The 24,005-nt window shown below is 42.1% G+C and overlaps 1 protein-coding gene across 1 annotated transcript in view; it reads right to left on the bottom strand.

Annotated features, from left to right (window-relative positions):
• Positions 1-22,465, bottom strand: part of pear1 (platelet endothelial aggregation receptor 1) — a 51,516-nt gene extending 29,051 nt beyond the window's left edge. Inside the window, exon 1 of the mRNA XM_083989119.1 lies at positions 22,270-22,465. The gene's annotated coding sequence lies outside the window, so the exon portion shown is untranslated. The remainder of the gene's footprint in view (positions 1-22,269) is intronic.
• Between the last annotated feature and the right edge of the window lie 1,540 nt (positions 22,466-24,005).

Below are 24,005 nucleotides of genomic sequence, written 5' to 3' on the forward strand. Positions count from 1 at the left end.
AAAAAAAAGAAAACAGCTCGGATCTCAACAAAGGTCCCTGTAACCTTTGAAGTCTTTCTCAGATCTTTACTCCACTGTTTCATGAAATTTCAGACTGTGTATTTTTAGGTTTGTTTGGCTGCTGTCACTTGGCGAAGAGATCTCATGGGAAAAGTTCAACTTTACCAAAATCTTCCCATGAGCGCAGGTTTATGATTTTGGTCAGGGGTACGAAAGATCAACTTCAAATTAAATCAACGGTCTGAAGCCACAGTGGTGCGTTCACAGCGTCAAGAAGATGATGTAGAAGGAAATGTTCACATTTACATTCTCAGTTTGTGAGCACAGCTGAGCATGAATCTGATCATAAAGCAAACTATAAAGGACAAAATAAAAGGTGGGTGATCAGGGGAAGTCACTACAACTCATGCTGAAGGGGACATGAGAAATCCACCCTCAGGACACTAGGATGGCCAGAAATGTAGTTTATAGCTTATATGTCCTCTCCTATAACTTGAACTCTGAATTAATGTAAGATTTTAGTCAAGGTTAAGTTGAGAAAAACAAAAAAAAAGGTATGATTTGTAAGTTTGACCCTGGTTTTCATCCGTGGTTTCCCCTCATCCCTCTGCTGTCAAGCTGTATCCTGTTTCAGGGCCTGACTCCTTCATGTCATCCGTTTGTGGTGGAACAACTTTTATTTCACTTTTACCACCTGTATTTGAACTTTGAGAAACTGCGGTCATATTAGGGAAAGTGGGGACTTTTTTTTTTATTTTAAGACGAGGAAAAGATTTGTGTTCAAAAAAATAAAACAAGCATGACTCTGGTGAGTTGTCACATGAAATGGTTGGTTAGAGTTGGGCAGACAGGCCTTTGGAAGGACTTTGGGTTTTACTCCACCTAAAGAGAGATAAGCTCAAAACTGAATCAGTGAAAACAAAAACTATAATTTGTGAATCAGAGCCTGGTTTCTGGCAGAATCCGTTGAGCCATTTCCACTGGTAAACTACTTCAAGTCATCTCTTTGTGGTGGAGAAACATACTTCTCTCACTCTACAGGCACATATTTGCATTTGAAGTCAATGTGCTCGGGAACTTTTTGGGAAATTTCCTGAGATGAGGAGAAGATTTGCCTGTGGCTTGGTGAATAATGCATCGCTCCTTCTGCATCACTGCCAAGGTCAGCAGTTCAAGTCAGTGCAGCTACAGTTTTCTTTTTGGTTGCTTTGTTGGAGACTGCACTTCAGAATGAACGTTATTTGGTGTGTTTTTAGAAGCTGTCCACCATAAACACCTCCACAATCAATCAGACTCTCATTTAACAGATTTACGTCGACGTTAACTCTGTCCGGTGGCTGGTTATCACCGCTGGAGATTTGGCACGGTGAAGACTGCAGCATAAATCAGCATAAGTGCTCGGATCTTCTGCTTCTGATAAAGCGCCTCTCTCGCTGCTCTCCTACCCGGCATCGGGAGTTAATTCACTCGCTGGCACAAACACCAGCGCCTGAGAAATCCATGCCACAAAAACAAGAGTTTTATGAGAACAGACATATGGCTTTTATTACGAGGAGTCACCAGCTTCACCAGCCACTTCATTGGACTGGGGGTAAATATTTTTCATTACCTTCTTTTCTTTTTAATTGTGTTTCATTAGAGAAAGGCTTCAGACCACATGGGAATTCTTAAATGCTGAGAAACGGAGCTTAATGAGTGCAGACGGAGTTGTTTTGAAGTCGAGCTCAGCTGCTGTTTGCGTCGCATGTTTGGGGGGGGGGGGGGGGGGGGGGGGGGGGTGTTGGGTCAGGTGGAGCTTCTGGAGCTCCAGGTGGTAACATCATCATTGTTGAACTGGACTCTCCAAGGAGGCAACCCTGCTTTTAAGTGCAGGTCGCTTCAGACTGGAGCTTCACATGAAACTCCACCTCAACTGTTGACTGATTCTTCCCCTCCTCCTCTTCCTCCTCCTCTTCCTTCTCCACCTCGTTTAATAACCCTCCGCTCCGTTACCTCCAGCCCTGAGCTATCATCTTCCCCTCTGAGCTTTTTCCAGCTCTGCAGCCCTGAACCTTTTTTTTTTTTTTTTTTTTTTTCTCGCAAGTCTCACAAAGCAGCACGATGCATCTCAGCAGCTCCTCCACTCCAGGTTTGATGTGTTTAGCGAGCAGCTAACTGGCAGTAATGTATGCAACACTCCCACTCTTCACATCCGCTGGTCACAGAAGGTACAGTCTGGACCCAGATCAGTAAAAGAAACCACAATAGTAGAGGTCGCTCCAACATATTTTTGGTTGTGTTTGTAATGAAAAAAACAGACAATCTCATCCAGCTCAGTGAAACTTTCATGTGGCTCCATAAACCAATAGAAAACACACACACACACACATGGAGGCTTTTGTGCCAGTGCATGAACTCATACTCACACATTTAATATCCATATGCATACACACTCTACGCTGTAACTCTTTCATGGACTGATGGTGTGTGTTCATGTTCTGGAGACATTACACACACACATCAAATGAGTCTTATACGCTGAAAGAAGTTCAGAGAGAAACTATTTTTAGCATCTGAGGACATTTTGCTAATTCACTGGGCTTCTATTGACTCATACTGTCGAGGCCCGGAGCAGCAGCAGCCCACGCGTACACGCATCGCACTGAGGAATGCTGGGAGCTGTTTAAGAGCCCCGCAATGCTCTTTCCAGAACCGCACAGGGGCTTCAGCGAAAACAAAGCCCAAATGGAAACAGATGCACTGGTTTTATATTAATCTCGCCAGACATTCGTACCCATGTTATTACCATATTCCGTTTCAATCACGGGCCCTTCACGACGTTTAAGTGCTGACAACTAAAAAATTATTTTCATTCAATTTCATGCAAGAGAGCCATTATCCTGACAGATGAGCAATCCCACCGGACTGCTGTGTTTGTGCTGGTTAAACCGTCAGGACTGAAGCTGCGTCCGTCGCTCTCTGTCATCGTGAGCGTGAAGCAACAACAACCTGTTATCTGCCCGGAGCTGATTGATGAACACATCACATCTCCACTGTTTAAAAGAAAACAAAGTGTAAAACAGCATGTCATGTCATGGTGTTTATTGCAGGGTTTAGAGCTCTTGGCCGCCGCACTGACTTACAGTCGTCTTGTCATCACACTGAGGTTGTGTTGACTTATGCTTTGCCACTGTTAAAACTGTCATTTCATCAAAATCAAAACTTGAACCTCTGTGGCTAACCACACATCACATCCCTTTCACTCTTTACTATTTATTTGTCTGGGTTTGCATTTATCTTTTCTTTTTTCTTTTTATATGCAATGCTCATATTCTATTAATGTCGGGAGTGTCAAAGTTAACATAAAAGAGCATTCATGCAAATTCCTGCCACTATTTATGTAGCGCACGATACGATACGCATGTTCTGTTTGGCTTTGGCCTGACCTTGTTTTTGAGTGAATGTATAATAAGGACCCATTTGCATAAAGCAACCATTTACTTTGACTTGCATTCTGTCTGAATGGTGCAGTACAATGTATGTAACCCTGCCTTTCTGGCTTCAGCTTCACTTTGACATTAAAGATGAGAATCATGTCAATCACTGAGAAGAGATTCAGCTTTGAAGCTACGAACATATGAAATAACAAAATGGAAACAAGAACAGCTTCTTTTTACTGGAGCTTTGATTGAGTCTGACAACTTCAGTGCTTTTCATTCAGCCACACGCACACAACAATAGCAGGAAGTGACTATACAAAGTGCTGGGCTGATCATCAAGGGCCATGTGAGGTTCTGTGTTTCGCTTCAGGACACTTTAACATGTGGACGGAGCAGCTGGGGATTTGTAAAAACATAGCAAAATAGATGAAACTTAGACTTTAATGTGACTTTACTTTGATTTCTATCCTCTTGCTGAATTAAAACTAATAACAGGTTATACGGAAAAGGTCCTCTTTTCATTTCAGTGACATTTTAAGCAAAACACATGGCGCTGATCAAACTGTTTGCCTCCCTGTTTCCTCTCCGGCTAACCTCAGAGCTCTACCTCAGTTTTTTCAGTGTAGCTGCAGCTGCTAATTGAGGTAGAAAATATTAGTCACTCTTAAAAGGAAAGTCACAGGAGGAAAGGCAAATAAAATGGATGGACTCGCATGAGCTGGAGTGGTAGGACTCGGAGAGACAGCTAGAGAGACAGGTCGCGGTTGAGAAACAACTTCGGCATTAACAAGACAACAAGAATTAATCTCCATCCTCCAGACTCTGCAGACACAGACCACAGCATAAATAACATAAGAATTTAAAAAGCCTTTACTCTGTGCACCACCAAAGAGCAGCTTGGTGAGATACTACAGGTTTTCTTGAGTTACAACAGCAGATTCTGCAGGTGCAAAACATTCTTGAGTGGCACAGTTGTGTGAATCTTCAGTATATTTATGGTTTCTTTCATGCTATCGTGGTAATAAGTAACTCTAACAGCACCAGATCCTCCATACAGTTTAATGTCAGATGTTAAAAAGGTTCATCATGAGGTCAGTCGCTCATAAAACTGGGTAAGTTAACAGAAGAAAGAGGAACGTTTGTTTTCTGTTAAGGTTTAATAGAAAACAAAACTGTAACTGCATACTCTTGAATAATAATTATAATAAAAAATAAAAGACAGTCCCTTTTGAAAAATATTCTAAGATCACTTCTGGGAATAGTTTGAAAAGAAATCAGGAAACTTGGAAGGCCATTTAAATAAAGACAGGTGCTCTTTATGAAATGAATACAGACATGGGACCAATTTCCTGAACTTTGTCAATACAATGCAAATAAAAGTGAAAAATGACAAAATAAAAAGGCAGTGAGCAGTACTTACATTTCTGAGTCTTCATACTCCCTCAATTACTCATTACAGTTTTAATAAGGTAATTAGAAGAGAGTTTCAAAATAAGAGTTGCCAGCCCAACCCATCATCTTGCAGCTGAAGTGAACTGAGCTGATTTGATTTACTTAACCAGTGGTTCCCAGAGGGAGGGGTAAAAAGTGGTTAACTCTATTATAATGCCATTAAAACAATGAGGGAGCAGAACTGAAGAATCATCGCTGATGTATCAGCCTTTATTCCCCAGTGCTTTGCCCACCCACTGTGAACTCTTCACAAACTGAACCCAGCTCAGACAAACTCTCAGCAACAGGAGCCTGTGGCCTTTCAGTGGGCCCTTTACGTTCAAATATGGGAAACCATTCTGCAAAATTGTGAACAACACAACAATACAAACTGGAAAAACAAACTCCAGAAACAGACAAAAGAAAGAGACCAAAGGACAAAAAGAAAAACTCAAGTCAAATGTTTCCTGGCAACAACACGGTCACAGTGCACAATGATTAAAGCGCCGCCGTGCACCATTACACTTAAAAATGGTCCCATAAAGCTGCGGTGTGTATGGCAGCCTTAAGGAGGTTTAAATGATCGCTCTCTGATTGTGATCAACTTGAGTATCAGAAAATACCCTCCCCTGGAGATTATACAGCCCAACGTTTGCGTCTCATACAATCACTGGAATAACACGTCTATAAAACTGCTCAAGGGCAGAAATTGACAGTAACTGGAATAAATTAACCAGAATCCTCCGATGTGACACATCAACCGCAGCTACAGACCCCGCTCCCCCACCCTCACATTAAACCAGAGTTACTGTAAACTGAGTATAAGACCCATAATCCTTTGCATCTGGGTTCTTGTCTTTACGCAAAAGGACGGCATCGGCTGCTAGACCGCAGTGAGGCTGGCACACACACACACCCAGTTACTGCTGTGCCTTGTGTTGAGTGGGTGGTTGGTTGGTTGGTGAGGGTGGGGGTTTGGGTGGGGGTGGGGGGGCCGAGACCCTTAACAACACACTGGGGAAAACCATTACACGCCGCACCCAGATATGTAACATGAGAGCGAACGGTAAACTGGAGAAAAACTGGAGAAAAACACGCCAACAGACTTGACGCCGTTCATTAATTTGGCCACATTGTCAGAACCGTCATGGCCGCCAACAGCAACATGTTCCACTGTGTTTACAGTAAAGACATCATATACAGTAAAAGGTGGTACTCACTACCCCCACACTGGAAAAAAAAAAAGCTTTTCAGTGGAAAAAAAAAAAGTCTTGGCAGCTCAAATGCAGTTGAGGCTTCTCGGGGGAGTTGCGTGACAAAAGGATGATCTAGTGAGCGAGGAGGGGGGAGGACGGAGGGGAGGAGGGGGAGGCCTCAAACACATCTCAGAAACCTGAATTTTTTTTTTTTGCTGAGTGAGTTTCTGCAGCATTTGCTATCTTGAAGATTCATGAAAGCAAGATGAGAGTTCTTGAACCTTTGACCCTTTAAACCCCGCACACCTCTGCACTCTGAAAAAAACTCTTTTATTTCTTTAGTCTGGTTTCTCATGCATTGTCTCAACCTGACCCCGTCCTCCGCAACCGTATCTTATAATCATGTCAGCAGATCTGCGCCACTATTTTTGCGAGACTTTTCCAGTAATAACATGGGAATAAATAATTTGGATCCCCCTCAACACAAAAGACTTCAGGCTCCTAAATACAACGACAGATGCCCAGCGCAGCCTGCCAAGCTGTCCGTGGTTCGAGTCGTTTTAAAGCTGCGTTAATTAGGGGAACTGCAATGGAAAAAGGAACGAAATCACCTCATGTCAACTCCTTGTCCTCTTTACAACAACATGAAGCCAGCTCTCATTTGGCAGCTTAAAACATTGTGGTCTGGGATATTTAATTCAACTGAGAAAAACAGGATATAGTACGTGTCCCCCATTCCTGGTCCCCAGCTACATGCAGTCAAACTAAGAATAAAACTGTGAGTGGCGATGAATCAGGTGACAGCTCGGTCTTCTCTTCACTTCACTTCATTTTAATGTCTCATCAAGGAGACAATAAATGTGTCCAAATGAAGCTGCACTGATTGTTTCCTTGTTTTAACATTAAAATAAATCCTCCTCCTTTAGACGCTGGTCAGAATAAACATGCATTAAAAAACATGACATCTTTCTGGTGTTTTACAAAATACTAAGTGATTGATTGAGGAAATGATTGGCAGAGTAATGAAGATAATCTTCTTGGACCGGCGCAAGACGGACGAAAGCGAAAACATTTGCCAAGAATGTTTTCATTGATCAAGAACGAAAGTCAAAGGTTCGAAGACGATCGGATACCGTTGTAGTTACGACTATAAACGATGCCAACTAGCGATTCGGGCAGCGTCCGGTAAACCGAAAGTAGGAAATGCTGGGCAAGTCAACCACTAAATAATAATATTAAAATAACTATAAAGACAAAACGATATATTTATCAAAAATGGACCCATTAACAAGTGGGTAACGTAGATTCATCCACATTAATATGAGACTCTTTTATAACCAGAAGCTCCTCGGGGTCTCTTTAATTGTCTGAACTTAATAGCATAAGCCAATTTAAGGGTTGACAGGAAGCAGTGTACCATGACCACACCTCTTCCTGATGTGGTGCAGAGCTCGCTGAGTGTGTGTGTGTGTGTGTGTGTGTGCGCATGTATGTGTGTGTTTATGTTGGAGTGTCTCAGTGAGTGACGTCAGGCGGTACTGGAGCTCATGTCACAGCTTCTGTCCCCATGGTGATGGAGACCAGAGCCCATGGATAACTGATAAGGTTACCATGGTGACGCTGTTGTTTTGGACCACATGAGGACATCGACATGAGCTCAACTCAGAGCCGGAGTTAGGCGACTCCTGTATCTGCCACCAGCAGGAACTGCCACCACACTGATAGAAGCTGAACTGGACACGTTCACACGAGCTGGTTCGGCTTCACAAAGTCAGAGTGACACAAGAAAGAAAGACTGTTTTGTGTTAACACCATAGGTTAACACCTGCTATGAGTCACCTCAAGTGGGACATGGGCCAATCAGAGAGCTGTGTGGAGGGGTAGCGTTGTGTTTTGAGATGAATGCAAGCTCTGATTTGCCATCTCCCCACATGAAACCCTGTGAACGTCCAGTAACATCCAGTATTACAGATGTAGAAAGAATGATTTTTATCATGTGGCAACATTTAGTCATAAACAACTGGGTTTGTGATCGCGGAAAATTGGTTAAATTGAAAACTGTGAACGAATGGAAATGTCTGATTTCGTTGACCCCTCCCTCTGCAGTCTGTCCCCTCACTTCACCGGTGTCTTTGCTGCTGATGGACAAAGAACTAGAGATGTTCTGATCCCATTGATCTGATGCCATCTGATACCAATTCTTTTAAACTACTTATAAATAAACCTGAAATATATAAAAACCCTTTGAAAAACAAATGCAGAGAATGAATGCCATGAATCCTATTTTTATTATCTAGATATGAAGTCATCAGGACTGAAAAAGAACCTGAATAAATACATTCAGGAATAAAGAACAACTTCTTTAAATAGCTGTTCCAGTGCAGCTACTGTACTATAAGAATAAAGTATCCTTTATTCTGTATCCTTCACCGTAAAAGTGTAAAATTGTGCAAAAGCGACTTCAAAATTATATAATGCAATAAAATTGCAGGGTTATATTTTTTGGCAGTATCAGAGGCAGGAATTAAAATCTCCCTACAAAAGACTTTTGGAGAGCTTTATCACTTTATCATAAACCTACTGTTTTGACAACCACTGTGGCCCAAAGTGCTGTAGGCTACTACAAGTTTAAAACTGAACATGAAATAAAAACAACATATGAAACTGAAATCAAACTAAAACACAACACAAAATACATGTTCTTTGTGTCATTAGACAACAATTTGCAACCAGCCGCCAGAGGAAACTGAGGCAATGAGGCAACACTGTGATAAGAGTTTCTCCCATCAGCTGATTTCTTGATCCAGTCACCAGCAGGTCATGTGTACAATAATAAAGTCCCCTCGGATCCAGACCAATACACAGAAGTCCTCCACCACTGAGCAGCTACATATACATACCATTGCCTAAACCATCCCATCAGACACACTGAGCCATGTTCTGCTGTTGTGAACATCCAGTCACATTTATAGACAGTATCTCTGTAGTCAACATCTATGACTGCACAGGGAATAGAATTTGTAAAATGTAACAAAAGACAACAAATGTTGTAAATTACAACAAAGACTTCAATTACAACTTGTAATAGAAGTCTTTGGGGACATCGATGAGAAAACAAATAAATAATCTTTGTTTTCTTAGCTCATGTTTTCTGTTCTGTTTACTTTTTGCAGATGTGTGTGATCTGATGTGGTTTCCGCTCAAGTCCTCTAGTTGTTATGCTGGGCCGGGCTGCCTGCCAGCTGGAGGCCTGCGCTCTCCCCGCTGTATTACTCTGACACGTTTGAGGCTCGTGCGCTCTCGTACGCAGACCCACAGTGCAAACTGCCGCCTGGTCCTCCACACTCCAGACCGAAACCACAGGCAGGATGACTGTGGCTTCAATGGTCAGAGAAAGCAGAGGGGTCCACGAAAACAAACGTCCACACCAAGATGCTGTCATAAATACACCCGACTCACCTCTGTGGAGCAGAACAAACAGAAAGCACAGTCTCACACACCTTGGACTGAAACCACGTCTGGTCTCTTTAAACAAGTTTTTTTTTTTTTCTTTCTTTCTTTTTTTTCCAAACTTGAGTCAGTGAAATGGTGGAAAAACCAAAATGGAGGCCCTGGCTGAGGTTTCAGAGGGACATGACCATACAGTGCTGTAATTATATGTGCTGTAATGCTCTGTGGATCACACTGGTGCACAGACACATAGAGTCCTTGTAAAAAAAAAAAAAAAAAACTTTAAAAAAAAATACACAGCCTTTCCACAAACCGTGACCAGAGCACACAGCTTTGCATTGTAAACGTTCACAGTAAGAACACGGGTGAGAAACCTCTCCGTCCACAACATCAGAGGGCTACAGCTCATAAGAAACACGAGTGGTGTTTAAATTTTCAGGAAATAGATTAGTTTGTCTCCAAATAAAGTGGTTTACATCCTGTAATTTGGTTCAACTGTTGGGCTACAACCTCCACTGTGTGTGTCCCCACAACTCAGCACTTACTTTCTTCAACAATGACTGAACTAACGTCCAGATCTAAGACACTCACACTCCAGATGTTAAACAGCACAACTGCTTTTTAAGTGCTAAACATTAGGCTGGGCTGAGGCTGATGGGGATGCCATCGTTTTGCAGATCTTTGGTCTTAAAGTAAAATATTTGAAGAGTGAAGGGATCACAGAAGTCACACATGTCAAACTCAAGGCCCGGGGGCCAAATCTGGCCCACGAAACAATTTTATGTGGCCTGCTTAAAAAATTTCATATTTCTATTACTAATAGCCTGCCGAGTGCCGATATAATGCTCACACTACTCAAACTACTCACACTATGGTCATGACCAAGCAATAGATCCACAAGCCACTGTCTCTTGCTCAGGACCAAACCCAGAACATAAATGAACTTGCAGCCAAGAGAAGATGTCGAGCATCTGGCATGGACAAAATGGCGCAGAAGAGAAAACCAGGCTAAATATATGTTTTTTGTTCTGTTATTTTTTCTACACCCTTTTCTCAAATCAAAATACAGTTTTCACCAGCTTGTTCATAACTGGTATATTCTCATTTTGTTTGACCACAGCCAGTGTTAATGAAAATCAAAGTTATTTTTTCATTCATTATATTCTCATTTAATTTTATTTTTATTGAGGAGAAGATTTACAGTATACTGGCTGTTCAAATTAAAATACTTTTAGTCTGTTTATAAATGTCAGTACTGTTTGGCCTGAGACATACTGTACTGTTTTACATTTTGGCCCCTTGCGTGATTGAGTTTGACTCTTAGTCGTCCCATTAAAAAACTGGACAAACAGTCCAACGTCCAACCAACGGAAACCACAGATTTATTTAAGCTGATTCTGGTGCAGCAGGAAAAGTCAGAGGATGGTCAGTATCAGCAGAGATAAATTCATGACTTGTTGTGGTTTTTCAGTCTGGATCAAAGTGCAGAGGGAAACAACCAAACATCGGAGCTCTCCCTGAATCACTAGTAATTCCAAAACAAATTTGTGAAAACACATCGACAACACACGGCACAAGAATTTCAAACCTCAGTGTATCATGTTGAAACTATTTGAAAACTCCTCGTTGTAATAACTGTACGCGCGGGATATTTCTAATCACTGTGGTCTGGTGTTTGATTGACCTCGGCACGGCCATTGTTTCAGCATGACTCACAGTGGAGCTGTTGATTCATACTTCAACTTTCTTCTGATGTCTTCCTGAGCTTCAGCGTCTCACCTCCGTCCCTCGCTGTCACTCAGGAAACTCCTCATAATCTCGCAATGAGCGCCTCTGTGACTCAACTCATTGTCTTTGAATATGCATTGTCATTTTCATGGTAACTGACCTGATTATTGCAGCATGACTGAAATAGTGCTTTACTTCCTGATGACATAATGACCTAATTGTAAAGAAGCTGAAAAATGAAAGAAGGTCCTTTTAGGGCTGCAGCTAAAAATCATTTTCACTAAAACAGAAATCAGATATCAGACATAATAAATAGACATACGTCCTTATACTGAACTTATAATGAACATATACTAAACATGATGTCATTGTCAAATGTCCTGTTTTCATGGTCAACAGTTCAAATCCACAAAATATGAACTTAACTAAGATAGACAGATCTTTAAGAACCAGAAACAAAGCTTTGCTGGTTTTGTTTCTTTTTTTTCTTCTTTTTTTTTTATTAAGCAGTCAACACAAGTACAGCTCTGTGTTCACTTATTTTTTTAAAAAGAGCACTTTGGATGCTAAATTTACATTTTAACTTTGTTTTTCTGACTGTGACTCTTTAGTAGAAAACTTACTACAAATATTCATTAAGTCTTGTTAGTGATTCACAGCTGAAAAACACATCTAAATGTTATTGCATGAAGTAAAAAGCACACACAATTAAAAAAAATGGCTGAGTTACAGTCAAGAAAAAAACCTGAGTCCAGTTTCTTTTATAAAGTTCAGAGAGCGCTCCAGCTGCAGGCTGACACTCCCCTGACCACGTGGTCTGCCCTCCAACCTTTCATTTTACCAGTGACCCCTCTGATGTTTTGCTCCTAATTCTCTTCAAACATCCGAGCGTCATCCTCATGCTCGTTTTTCCCACCATGACAGGCTCATTTCTTTTATAATAATCTCATTCTCTCGCCTCAAAAACAAATGTCTGTCCTCGTCTTGCGGGGTCATAAAGTTGTGGGAAACGCAGCTCTGGACGCTTCGTCTTTTAACTGATCTTCCCATGATAAAAAACTATGCAAAGGCCAACACTTGTTCATTCATATTTATTAGCACACAGAGCTTCCTCCTTATATACAGAACAGGCCACAGGGTCAAGAGCGTTTGAAGTCCTCAGAGGAGCGTAAGAAAACAGACACGACCTCCACTCACAACAGTCACAGACTGTTGATGCTGGTGAGCAGGAACGCTCGTCAGTAATTGTATGAACCAGTCAAACAAGCAGCTATTGAACTGGTGAAAGAGCAGTTCAGTCTTTCGCTGACGTGTTTTGTTTCAGACTTGACTGTTAAAGCCTGGACTGCTTGTTGCCAAACTAACACAGCTACGTCAACATCTGTTTTCATCTGGAGGACACTTGAAAATCATTAGTTTTCACTAATGGAAACTGCAGCTGCACTTCAACCAACCAAACTTTATCCCATCATGTACACAAAACAAATTTAGAAAAAATCCTAATTATATATAATGATTAAAAAACATAAATAAGAGGTTTGATTTAAATTCAAGACTTTCAACACTGTTCTAAGGTCAAAGCCTGTGTCAGCGGCTCTGAGGATGATGTATTGAGTCAGATCCACTTGATTTATTCTGCTTTTGGTCCCAAACTGATCTGTGAACCTTCAGAGACTCTTCTTGGACCTGGTGTTGAAGTTGACACAGCGACAGCTTGCACTGAATATAGCCAGGGGTTGAAACCTAACTCTTTGTTAAGGGGTTTCTATTTTATTTCTGTTTGCAAATCCACTGAGTCAAAGTGAAGTGTGGACCGTGGAGCCAAACCCTGACAGAGCTTATCGCGCAGCAGAGCTCTATTGTTGTCCAAAACTATTAAAAACACATCAGTGAGCCACACCGGTGCACTGACTGACCTGTTTCTTCGTGTAGTTTATGTTTCTAGACACACAACTGTCCTGCTGCCTCGACTCAACAGAGCGCCTATTGTGTGTTAATCCTCAGCTGAAAATAGTCCCTGTTTTCACCCACCTTCTTTCTCACACATTTGCTGGCTTCAGTTCTCTCACCTGATCAGTCATCACGAGACAGAGTCACACTGGAAATATATTTATTGACTGTTCTTTGGTGGAAAGACTCATATGTACAGATTGGGGTGTCATCCTGCGCGTTGTGCACATCTGGATCAACTTCACGTGTGGTGACACATGCAGAAACAATCAGTATCTATTGCAGCTCTGTCAAACCTAACAGCCAATCCCTCACAGGCTGGTTGATGCCTGGTTCGTCCGGTCACTTCTTTGACTTGTAGTTTGTTACGAGGGGAAACAGACTGCAGCCAGTAAAGAGACACGCTGAACCCCTGCAGGCGGCCAAAACTGCCAAGTCATCACAAAAGATCTGTATCGAACACTGGCATAAACACAGATGTGCTCACACAGACCTTCCCTTTTCCGTGCGCCTTGACACTCACACACTCTCGCACGCAGGCAGGCACTGCTCGCTGCTTTTCTTTTCTTTTCTTTCCATTACAACCTTTGTTTTGGCTGAAGAGCGTGCAGATTGCTTACTCTTGTGGTCTTGACCCTCATGGTCGGGGAGATGCTGTCCAAACTCCGTTGGAGAGGTGTGAAATCCAACCCCATCTGCTTTGGCAAACACCACCAATGAGCACAGAAGCTGAATGGGCCACAGTGTCTGAAAAAAACTCAACGCTAAACTTTTACCCAACTGTACAGATGTAGCACAAACAAGAGTTACGTCGTGTTTTTCTTTTCTGCGCTAATAAAGCCCAACTGTACGAAAACACTGGGAGAGATTCAGTGTCGTGGTGATACGCCGGGTAAAATATGGACTTTGTGGGAGTTCGCTGACAACTGACAAGATTATACGGATCCCTCTGAATGTCTGCAGTGCCTGAATAATATCACAGGAAGCATCATCCTTTACTGTGAGACAAGGCTTAAGAAGGGCATATTTCATGCTACGGATAAGGAGTTCCCATGCAACAGCTTTAATGTAAGTCTCAAAGTCGAGGCTGCATGAAACAGAGAGCAGTTTACAGTAACAGACTTTAACCACACTGCATCTGGCTTCGATTAAGACAACACTTCTAATGTGACTGGATGGCAGCTTTGCTTTTTTTTTTACTCCCTCTCTCTCTCTCTTTGCAGCTGCTACGATACAACGAGCTGGAAAGTTTTTGTGAGCCGGTGTGCCTATGTCTTTTTCTGTTGCTGATGTGTTTTTCTACCGTTTGTCTCTAGGATTAACCTATAGTGCCATTTCCCGCTCCGAAGGAAAATAATGTGACACCTGGGTGATTTACCTTGCCGCCTGCAGGGTGGTGCAGCAGCAATTGTGCGAGGAGAGTGGGAGGCGCACACCGGGAGACAGATGCGGAATTCAATTAGTGCCATGTGGACAAACGCCTCTGTAACGGAGGTACGGAGATAACTAGGAGCCACTCTGTAAAACTTAAACACAACCAGCAGCAACAGCAGCAGCAGCAGCAGCGTATACCACCAAGACAGATGGAGTTTGCCAGAATAGTTATCAGTTATTATCTCTGTTGGCTTTCCTTCTCTATCTCTATTTCCAGGAAGTCCAGCCTGGGCCAGTAAATTCCTAAAAGTGAAACCACATTGATTTACAGGCCTACCACTGGCACATGGTGCGCTGCCTTTCTGGAGGACAAGGTGAAAACCTGCAACTTATTAAATCATTTTAGTGTTTTTTAGGGCACCTTTTTTTTCTTTTTCTTTTTTTTTTTTAGACATAGCCCCAAAAGTTCCTTCTCTCCTCCTCCCTCCCTCTCTCCAGATGGGCCTCATCCTGCAAGCATCTGGAAGTTAAAGCCTTATTTTCTTCACTCAAAAACTTGAGCCACGTGTGCTACCCCGAAGGTGAACCCTCGGAGATGTTCCTTTACTTAGTCTGTGCTTTTCCCAGCAGTGCCACTAGACTGAAGCAGTCTCAATCCCCACAGGTGGTGTCATTAATTCACTTTGCTGGCCGTAATGAAAGATGAAAGTCAGCTCTACAGAATGCGCTCCAGTCCTAAAGTGTAAACCCTGGAATGGCCATTTGTATTGTGCAACACGTTTGTCTCCGGGGGCTTTTTGGTATGACACCTGCATATCTGTCCAACACAACAGGAAAAGGGGGGGTGGTGTAGGGGCGTAAAGAGGAGACAAGAGCCAGATATAAGCCACCACACAGGACATCCTGGGCAAACAACACAGTGGGAGGGCAAACAGTGTTGGTGGTAGGAGGGAGAGACCGGGTCCAGGCGTCTGTCATCTTGTTTGAGTATGATGTTCACAGCTCAAGGAAACCCAGTGCAGGGGAAACTGTTAACACTTTTTCTTCTCCTGGATGCTCACAGGCAAACAGAAGCAGCAGGAAACGCAGCAGGTCGTCTGATTTTTTATTTATTTTTTTGGGTTATGACAGTGAGGTTTCTCTTGCCTCTTCAAAAACGGCAACAAATTGGTTTAATCTATTTACCGATTAATGAGCGAGCACGCAATTTATCTGTTAACACGCTTCAGAAGCAAGTTACCACAGAGTATCTTGTCTGCGTTTCACTGTCAACGTCTTTGAAGATAACATGCTTTTCTCATTACTTTTTAATTGACTACAACTCCCTGGTTCGTAATCATCTGTCTACGACTAATAATGTCATCTCTGCAGCTGAGCCCTCTCTGGTTTTTTACTTCTACGGGGCAAAATAGAAAAACAAGTTTTCGACAAAATCAATCTCTGTCCCCCGTGAGGTCGGCGCTCTCTCCTCTGTCTTCAATCATCACTGCAGGGCGCCGGGGGAATGAAAACTGGGACAAACAATAGGAAGCCGAAAGGAAACATCTTGCATGTACATCCAGGTCTGCATCTCCACGTTCTCTTCCTTTTGCAAACAGAGAAGCGAGTTGGGACTAAAAATTTTTTTTGAAAACAAGTCAGGTGTGCAAATGGAGAAGTCCTTGAGCGCTGCCTTCATACCTACACTGTCTATGCTACTCCCACGTTTTCCCAAACCAAATCCCTTTTGGCTTCTCAGTGTCCTTCTTCACAAAGAACCCTTTCTAACAGACAGAGCTAGTGTTGTTTTGAGCAATGGGGACGCTGACAAATAGTGATAATCTGTCATCTTGCCTTTCCTTAGCCTTAGTTTGTCTTTCAGAAGTGGCCTGGAAAATGGAATATCTAAAAAAAAAAGAAAATAAGCCTCTCATAAAAGGCAAGATGGACGACTTCGAGTCATAGCTTTGCACAGCTGGTGGAGTGGATATGAGCGCAAGCACAAGAAAAACATCAAGAGCTCTCGCGTGGTGCCAAGCATGACATAGAGGCCATTTGTTTTTCACATGCAAACCTTTTCATTTTGGACAGTACACTCAAGACACTTCTCGTAAGTGACAAAATAAACGTTCCCCCTCTCCAGCATCACAAATGATTTCACTTTGTGTGTAAAAACAAACAACAACATAAACACGAGCCCGTTTTCATCACAAGGATGGAAACAAAAGGCGAGCGGCCCTCTGGGCCTTGAGTTTGGTGCTGTGTTTCCTCTAATTCTACATCTCAGGTTTCACTTGGTTCCAGTCATCCTGCATAGACACCACAGAGAGACATAGACACCAATGAAAGCCCCAGAAATCTTAATGAACAATGTCTCCACTGCTGCTCCACCCACTGCCCCAAACACCACCCACCAACCACCAACATAAGCAAGATCAGGAAAGACCCTCACCACAGTACAAGTAGCCTGTGGTCGCTCCATCAAGCTGCTGCTGACTCCACCTCCCGTTCCAGCCCCAAACCCCCCGACCTCTGCTTTTTATGATTGGTTATTTGAGCCAGAGCCCAATGAAACTGTGCATGTTCCACAGCCAGAGCAGAGCGAGCGACCCGAGGTGCAGGGCTGCAGTCCAATCTGCTCCAAATTATTTGCACGGCTGCAGAGCACATGGGGTTGAAAGGCTTATATAAGTCTGTGGTAGGAATATCCAAACCCCTGTCACCTTCTTTTGAATTCCCTGTGCTCTTTGTCTCATTCATCAGGACTATTTTTACATCAAATTAGAGGCTTGGCGAGAAAACAAAAGTCTTTTTATACATTCAAAACAAAACCTTTGTCGCCGATGTGTAAGAATGGGAATGTGGGATGAATAAACTGAATTTCCAATGACATGATGCAACATTTTTCACATAATAAGTAAATCTTCCTGTTTTGAATTTGGTACTAGCATCTGTGCATTTTTAATGTCTTGATTTTTATGTATTTTAGAGGCCCATCTGTGGACATGCATTGCAAAATAGTTTTTTAGGTTATAAATGCTGTTGCATGCGCCACTGATTCATGCTATTGTCTTGTTGCTGTATAAATCAAACAAATAAGTCTAAAAACCACATTCAATAGAGATCCTGAGGAAAAGGGGAAATGTAGAATCACAGTAACAATGAATATCCGCGACCCAAAGTCAACAGAAAACAAACCAAATATGTCTGTGTGAGGCTTACCTTCAGCACAGCGGTGATTTGAGAGAATACAACAAAATGCTATTATAATGCTAACCTACTGATGTCAAACAGGTGTAATGTCTAAATTAAAGTACTGGACCCTGACGATGGTGCTGGATCATCCTGAGGAGATCATGAATATCTGCACCAAATTTCACTCCAACCAATACTTGTCATGACATTTCACTCAGCGCTAGAGGAAATATCGGGATCACCACAGTCATTGAAGTTCATCCTCTGAAGAAAGTGAATGTTAAAGGGATATTTCAACATTTTGGCAAATTGGCCCATTGCCATTATCCCTATAGTCATAACAGTAGGTTTGTTACCTTTATTTGTTGGTGCAAGCTATTTTTAGAACGGCGGAGCAGAGCCGTGAGCTGCTCAGAGCTACGCTACGGAGGCTCATGGGACTTCTTGGTTTCCCTCATCAAACTCATCAAATACACAATCCAACAACTCCAAAACGCTGTGTTGTGACTGGCACATTCACCACACTATGAGATAATAACGGAACATTAAGAGACAGAGTTGTTTTCGAGGCAAATGCTTGCCGAAAAACTGCCCTCAATGGGAACGCACATCAGCAGTTTTGCATGAATTTACCTCGAAAACAACTCTGTCTTGTAACGTTCCATTATTATCTCAGTGTGGTGGATGTGCAGGTCACAACTTGTCCACCAGAGCGTTTTGGAGTTGTCAAATTGTGAATTTGATGAGTTTGATGAAGAAACCAAGAAATTCCATGAGCCTCCATAGCGTAGCTCTGAGCAGCTCGCAGCTCTGCTCCACCGTTCTAAAAATAGCTTGTACCGACAATTAAAGGTATCGAACCTACTGCTATGACTATAGGGATTATGGCAATGGGCCAATTTGCCAAAATGTTGAACTATCCCTTTAAGATTTCTTGGAAATTCATCAATTGGTGTACTGATGAATCAGTCTGAACAGAGGTGGGTGTGATTTAAATTCTTGAGTTGGATAAACTCAATAACGATGACTTCAGATGTGTCAGGAAGAAGTTTTTGTTAAGCTTGGTGACAAGGAGGAAATGATGAGCGGTGCAGTCAGCGTGTGACTCAGAGTAGCGCCACAAACAAGTTCTGAAAGCGCCTTGTCCCATGATGGCTATTCACCTGAGGAACTTGAGTTTTTCTTCCAGTTGTGTTTCAACTTCAGCTGGACACTCTAGGTTTGGTAGGAGGACTTTGTTAGATGAGTTAGTCAGACCAGTTAACTCGCAACCCAGTTCTTCACCACATCTTCCTTCATCTGAGGTTGAACTTTATCCAAAACATTCATGTTTGAAGATGCTATTGGTCACAGAAATCTGCACTGTCATGTGTTTTTATACCTAGAGCTCATCATTGTCAACATCCAGATTTAAACAGTATTTTCTAAGTGTGCTTTCCTCACCTCTGCACACTAAGACTACCTGATGATAGCAGTGACACAAACAGTCATAACAGAAGCTAAACAGTGTCTGGCACTGTGAGGGTTGTTATGGCCTGGAGTGTTGGTGAGGTTTAGGAAAACAAGTGGGAAACTGGAGTGAGGAAAATCTCCCTCACTAAAAACTATAATTTAAAGATCATCATTTTAAAGCACACAGGTAGCCTGAGTCCTCACTTCTGCAGACGATACAGAGACATCAGGCTGTGATCTCACTTCAGCAGCACACAACTGGTGTGTGGGCAGTGGGCATAAACATGTCAAGAGAAGCTGTGGCTTTTCAAAGACAATGTGCAGACACCCCGGGTGCCCTGTGTGGTATAACTATAAATTTTAAAAACTCCAGACACTGGGGGATCAAATTAACACTAATGAATCTTAGCTCAGTAACTTTTCTTTGTATTTCTACCTCCTCTCTTTGTGTGTCTGCTCCGTGTCATCTCCAACCAAAACATATCCAGTTGCCCGCCAGAGCCCGAGCCCTCTCCTGGACAAACAGATGGTAAGTCAGCCAGATCTTCAGCTGTCAGACTGGAGACGATCTTGTTGCTCAAAAAAAAATAAAAAAAAGGGTCACCATACCAGTGATTGCTGAAACAGTCTGGAGGAGGGCAGGCACACTTTCAAGTAAGAGATGATGTTTTCTTCCACTAATGAGGATCTCATATGAGGAAAACTAAGGTGGTGCATTACAGGGAGGCACAGTTGTGTTACTTTACACAAAGAGAGTTCAGCTAATCAAAACAATATATGTAAAAAAAACAAAAAAAAACAACAGCACATATAAAAATGGCACGGTGCTTTAGGAATACTTGGAGGAGGACAAAGGAAAGCTCAGTCTGCAGTCAGAGAGACTTCCTGGGGATTTTTTTCTGGCTGCCAGAGCAGATGCGATGTACTGAGTCCAGACCAGGTGGCTAAGATTTACCCTGACAGTTAATCACACGTTGTCTTCCACACAGATGTTTATGAGTTAAATAGTGCCAGGGCTTCCTAAATCGAAAAAGCTTTCATTCATAATGCACAGGCACCATAAGTGTAAACGGCTTAATTTGAGGCGTGAGTTTACAGCTGCTCTGAGGAAAAAAGACGTGAAGAGTTTGTTTCTGTGTCATTCCATGTACAGCTTCTTATAGCAACTTATAGAGGAGCAAGGCCGTAAAAGTGTCAAAAAGTGACTATGAACAATCTCATTAAAGTTCAGTAGTTTGTCTTTAATGTTTGTCTTTGATGCTGCTCAGTGGTTTATAAAATGTCACTGTACCATCACTGCAAATCTTTTCAGCTTCCTAACATCTGGAGCGTCACGCTCTGCACCGACTCCAGAAAACAATCCATCACATCAGACAAGACGAGGACAAAATGAGTGCATGAAGGCATCTATATGTATCGTATTCCCTGTAATCAATGGAGGCATCAGAGACACATATCAGATATACTATGAATAAACAAAACAAGCCCAAAGGCATTAACAATCCACAGCAGCCTCTCACATCTGCATAGAAAAGAAAAAACACTCCACCTCTTATCTGCTTCATCTGATTAATCTAACTGACAAGACACGAAGGTTGAGTCACACCATCACACAGCAGGATGTCACTCGCTTGAATGAGGTTCAGCAGCATCGCAGCCACGTTTCACTGGCTCCAGTCACACAGCTCCTCTGTGACCCAGACCCAGACCCAGAGCCAGAGTCAGATCTGAACTTGGATTAAGGCTGAGCGACTTAATGAATATCAAACACATGACATGAGAGGCAGAGGGTGAGGAGGAGGAGGAGGAGGAGGTGCACTAAGGAAACACTAGCAGACCTACTCCCAGCAACTTCCTCTGCAATGAATCGATTGAGGGGGACGTGCCAGAGCAGCACAGCTTGTCTTTATAGAGGCTGGAGGAGTTTTCCAAACAGAGCAACAGATGCTGATAAAAACAGGCAGGAAAAAGAACAGCAAGTGGATTAAGTGGCGACATAGAGCCAGGTCATCACTTCAACAAGTGGTTTAATTCACTCACTGATAAGAGCTGGGTGTTGTGTTTTATGCTGACTAATTACAGTCTGTACACTTGTTGACATGGTTTTAGTGTTACTTGTGTGTTGGCTAGAACCAAACATGAAACTGTGATGAAAAAAATGAAAATAACATGTGATCTAACCTCTTTCACAACCACTGGTTTAAAAAAAGTTCAAGGACTGTTTTTAATTTTGGCATTCTTGTCTGCTACTTTATATTTCAGCTTTCACTTTTACAACAGAGTGGCATTGCAAATAAAAATTTTAAAACACATTCTGTCAACTTAAATTTTTTGTCAGTGTCTTAAAAAAATCCCACAGAGCAACACTGAAATACACCCCTAAGTATAAGTTTATTGGCATTGTGAGCAAATGAAAATGTCCTCTGAGTGTGAATTAAATTAGTAGTTTATTTTACAGACATGCTAGTCTGTCAGTAGCAATTTATTGCTGCACATCTTCTTTCATATTGTCTGAATTGTTGTGTAAAGTATAGCATGAAAACTAAATAGTGAATTGCAAGAATCTCCTTTAACACAAAGGCTATCCACAGCTGCTTTTTTATTAATGCATTCAAATATAGCTAGTTTTCAATATGAGGCTTTTACTTCACAACATCTCACAACTAGCCTACATGTGCAGGGTAGTATCTTAAAAAACGACTGAGGCTAATGTCAAGGACCTAGTTTCCTTTTATGGGTGTGAGTTTGCAAAAGTTTGCATAATTTGGTAAAGTCCACAACAAATGAAAACAAATATCCTGACAGCAAAGTGGGAAGAAGACTGCAGTTGCCATAAATCCCTATATAGTCAATAGCCAATGGTCTCCATATCTCACCATTTTAGGGACTGTGGTACATGCTGCTCTTCTGTTATTTTCCATAACAGCACATTCCCATACAGTACTTGAAAGCCTGCCTACACATCAGATGTATCGACTGTTAACCAATCACATGAAGCTACTATCATAAATGTAATTACCGGTGTGTAAATATTTGCCTTTATAAACCTGTAATTTTTTTTGTTTTTTACAAAGTGTAGGCAACATTTTACTCACCTTGCCGGCCAAGAACTCCCGGAGGAACTGTCGCGCTAATAACGATATTACACACCAACTTCCATGGACGAAATGAAGAGGAGAATGGCTTTTTCTTTTTTTGTTTTCAGCACTCATACACTTAGAAAAATCTTATAGCGGTGTAAACATTTAGAGGGGTGTAAAGCCGGAGCGAGAGACCAGTCGCATCCATACGGGGGAGGGTCCTGAAGTGGATCCAAAGAAACTGGAAAAACTGTGACAGCACGGGGACTGGAGGAGGAGAAGGAGGAGGAGGAGGAGGAGGAGGAGGAGGAGGAGGAGGAGGGGAGAAAAGAGGAGGGATGATGGAGAGAGGAGGTTTGGGGAGGTCTGGGAGGGGGGTATTGTTTTTGCGTTCAGTTCAGCAGACCTTGATCTCTAAGTGTGTGCGTGCGTGCGTAAGTGCGTGCGTGTGTGCGCGCTGAGGATTGTTAAAAGGATAGATAGTCCAGTGGGATGATACCTGATGGAAAACAGAAGTTTTGACTGAGTGTTGCAGGTGGAAAATGTGGATCATTTAATTTCCAGATAGATAGATAGATAGATAGATAGATAGATAGATAGATAGATAGATAGATAGATAGATAGATAGATAGAAAGAAAGAAAGAAAGAAAGAAAGAAAGAAAGAAAGAAAGAAAGAAAGAAAGAAAGAAAGAAAGAAAAGGTAACAGATTACTGGAACCTAATTAACATGTTGTTTTAGTCTAATCTGTATCAACACCAGAAAGAAAAAGCAGCTAGGTGTTGGGGTGTTAATGTGCAAGACTATTTCTTGGCAGAGAGTAGTGACTTCCTGGTGTCTCTGGCATTGCCTGACAACTGTTTCCAGTCAAAGCATAGCCCACTATCTCCTGGCTGTTGCTTATTAACCCTACACGTGTCTGTTGAAATGCTTGAACTACAGCAATCTTGTCGCTTTTCAACGGCTAAGGTGAACAAAATCATTAGGGTTTTTGGTAAATTTACTGTTTCGCTGAATGTGGTTAGTTTTGACTTTGGCCATGGTTATACACCTTCTGAGCAGTTTGGAGGCAACACTAACGGAAAGTGACAAGATGGGCCTGTGCTAGCTGTTTAGCGTGATAAATTGATATAAACAAGAGTGAGTGATGTTTTGTCTACACCATTGGAGACAGCTCTTGGTGAAAAAAGAAATGTTTTTGGAACTCAGAAGCATATTTTTTGAGTTCTCAGTCGTCTACGTCTTTAGAAATGCATCCTGTTGGAATTACAACTGGAAAACTCAGGGGAAGTGCTAAGTTTGCAATCCAAGACGGCTGCTCTAACAGTGAAGGTGCAGGGCTACATTACACTCTTTATTTGCCAATTTGTGACATTAAATTTGTTGCATTATGTTTCTAATCATAGATGTGTTAATTTTTGCTTTCATTGCAAATCAGAGATTCACCAGACCCGCGTTGTTTACTTGCTTGTTATTTGGGGAGAAAGTGACAACAAGAAAATCAACAGCACATATGGACCTCTGTATACCCATGTCATTGTTGTTGAAAATGTCTTTCTAAATCCATGGGCCTGCTGATATGGAAACCTGGCTGTGGGGATTTGCTCCGATCCAATCACAAGAACACCAGTCAGGTTGTTCAGTGATCAGGTGAGGGAACTGGCTTGCAGGCAATGTTTCACTTCGTCCCAAAAGCGATGGTTCAGGAATCCAGTCAAAGTTTTCCAAAAACTAAATGTGAACTTTGTGGGC

This window comes from Trachurus trachurus (assembly GCF_905171665.1).
Source record: "Trachurus trachurus genome assembly, chromosome: 16".
In the NCBI taxonomy this organism is placed as follows: Eukaryota; Metazoa; Chordata; class Actinopteri; order Carangiformes; family Carangidae; genus Trachurus; species Trachurus trachurus.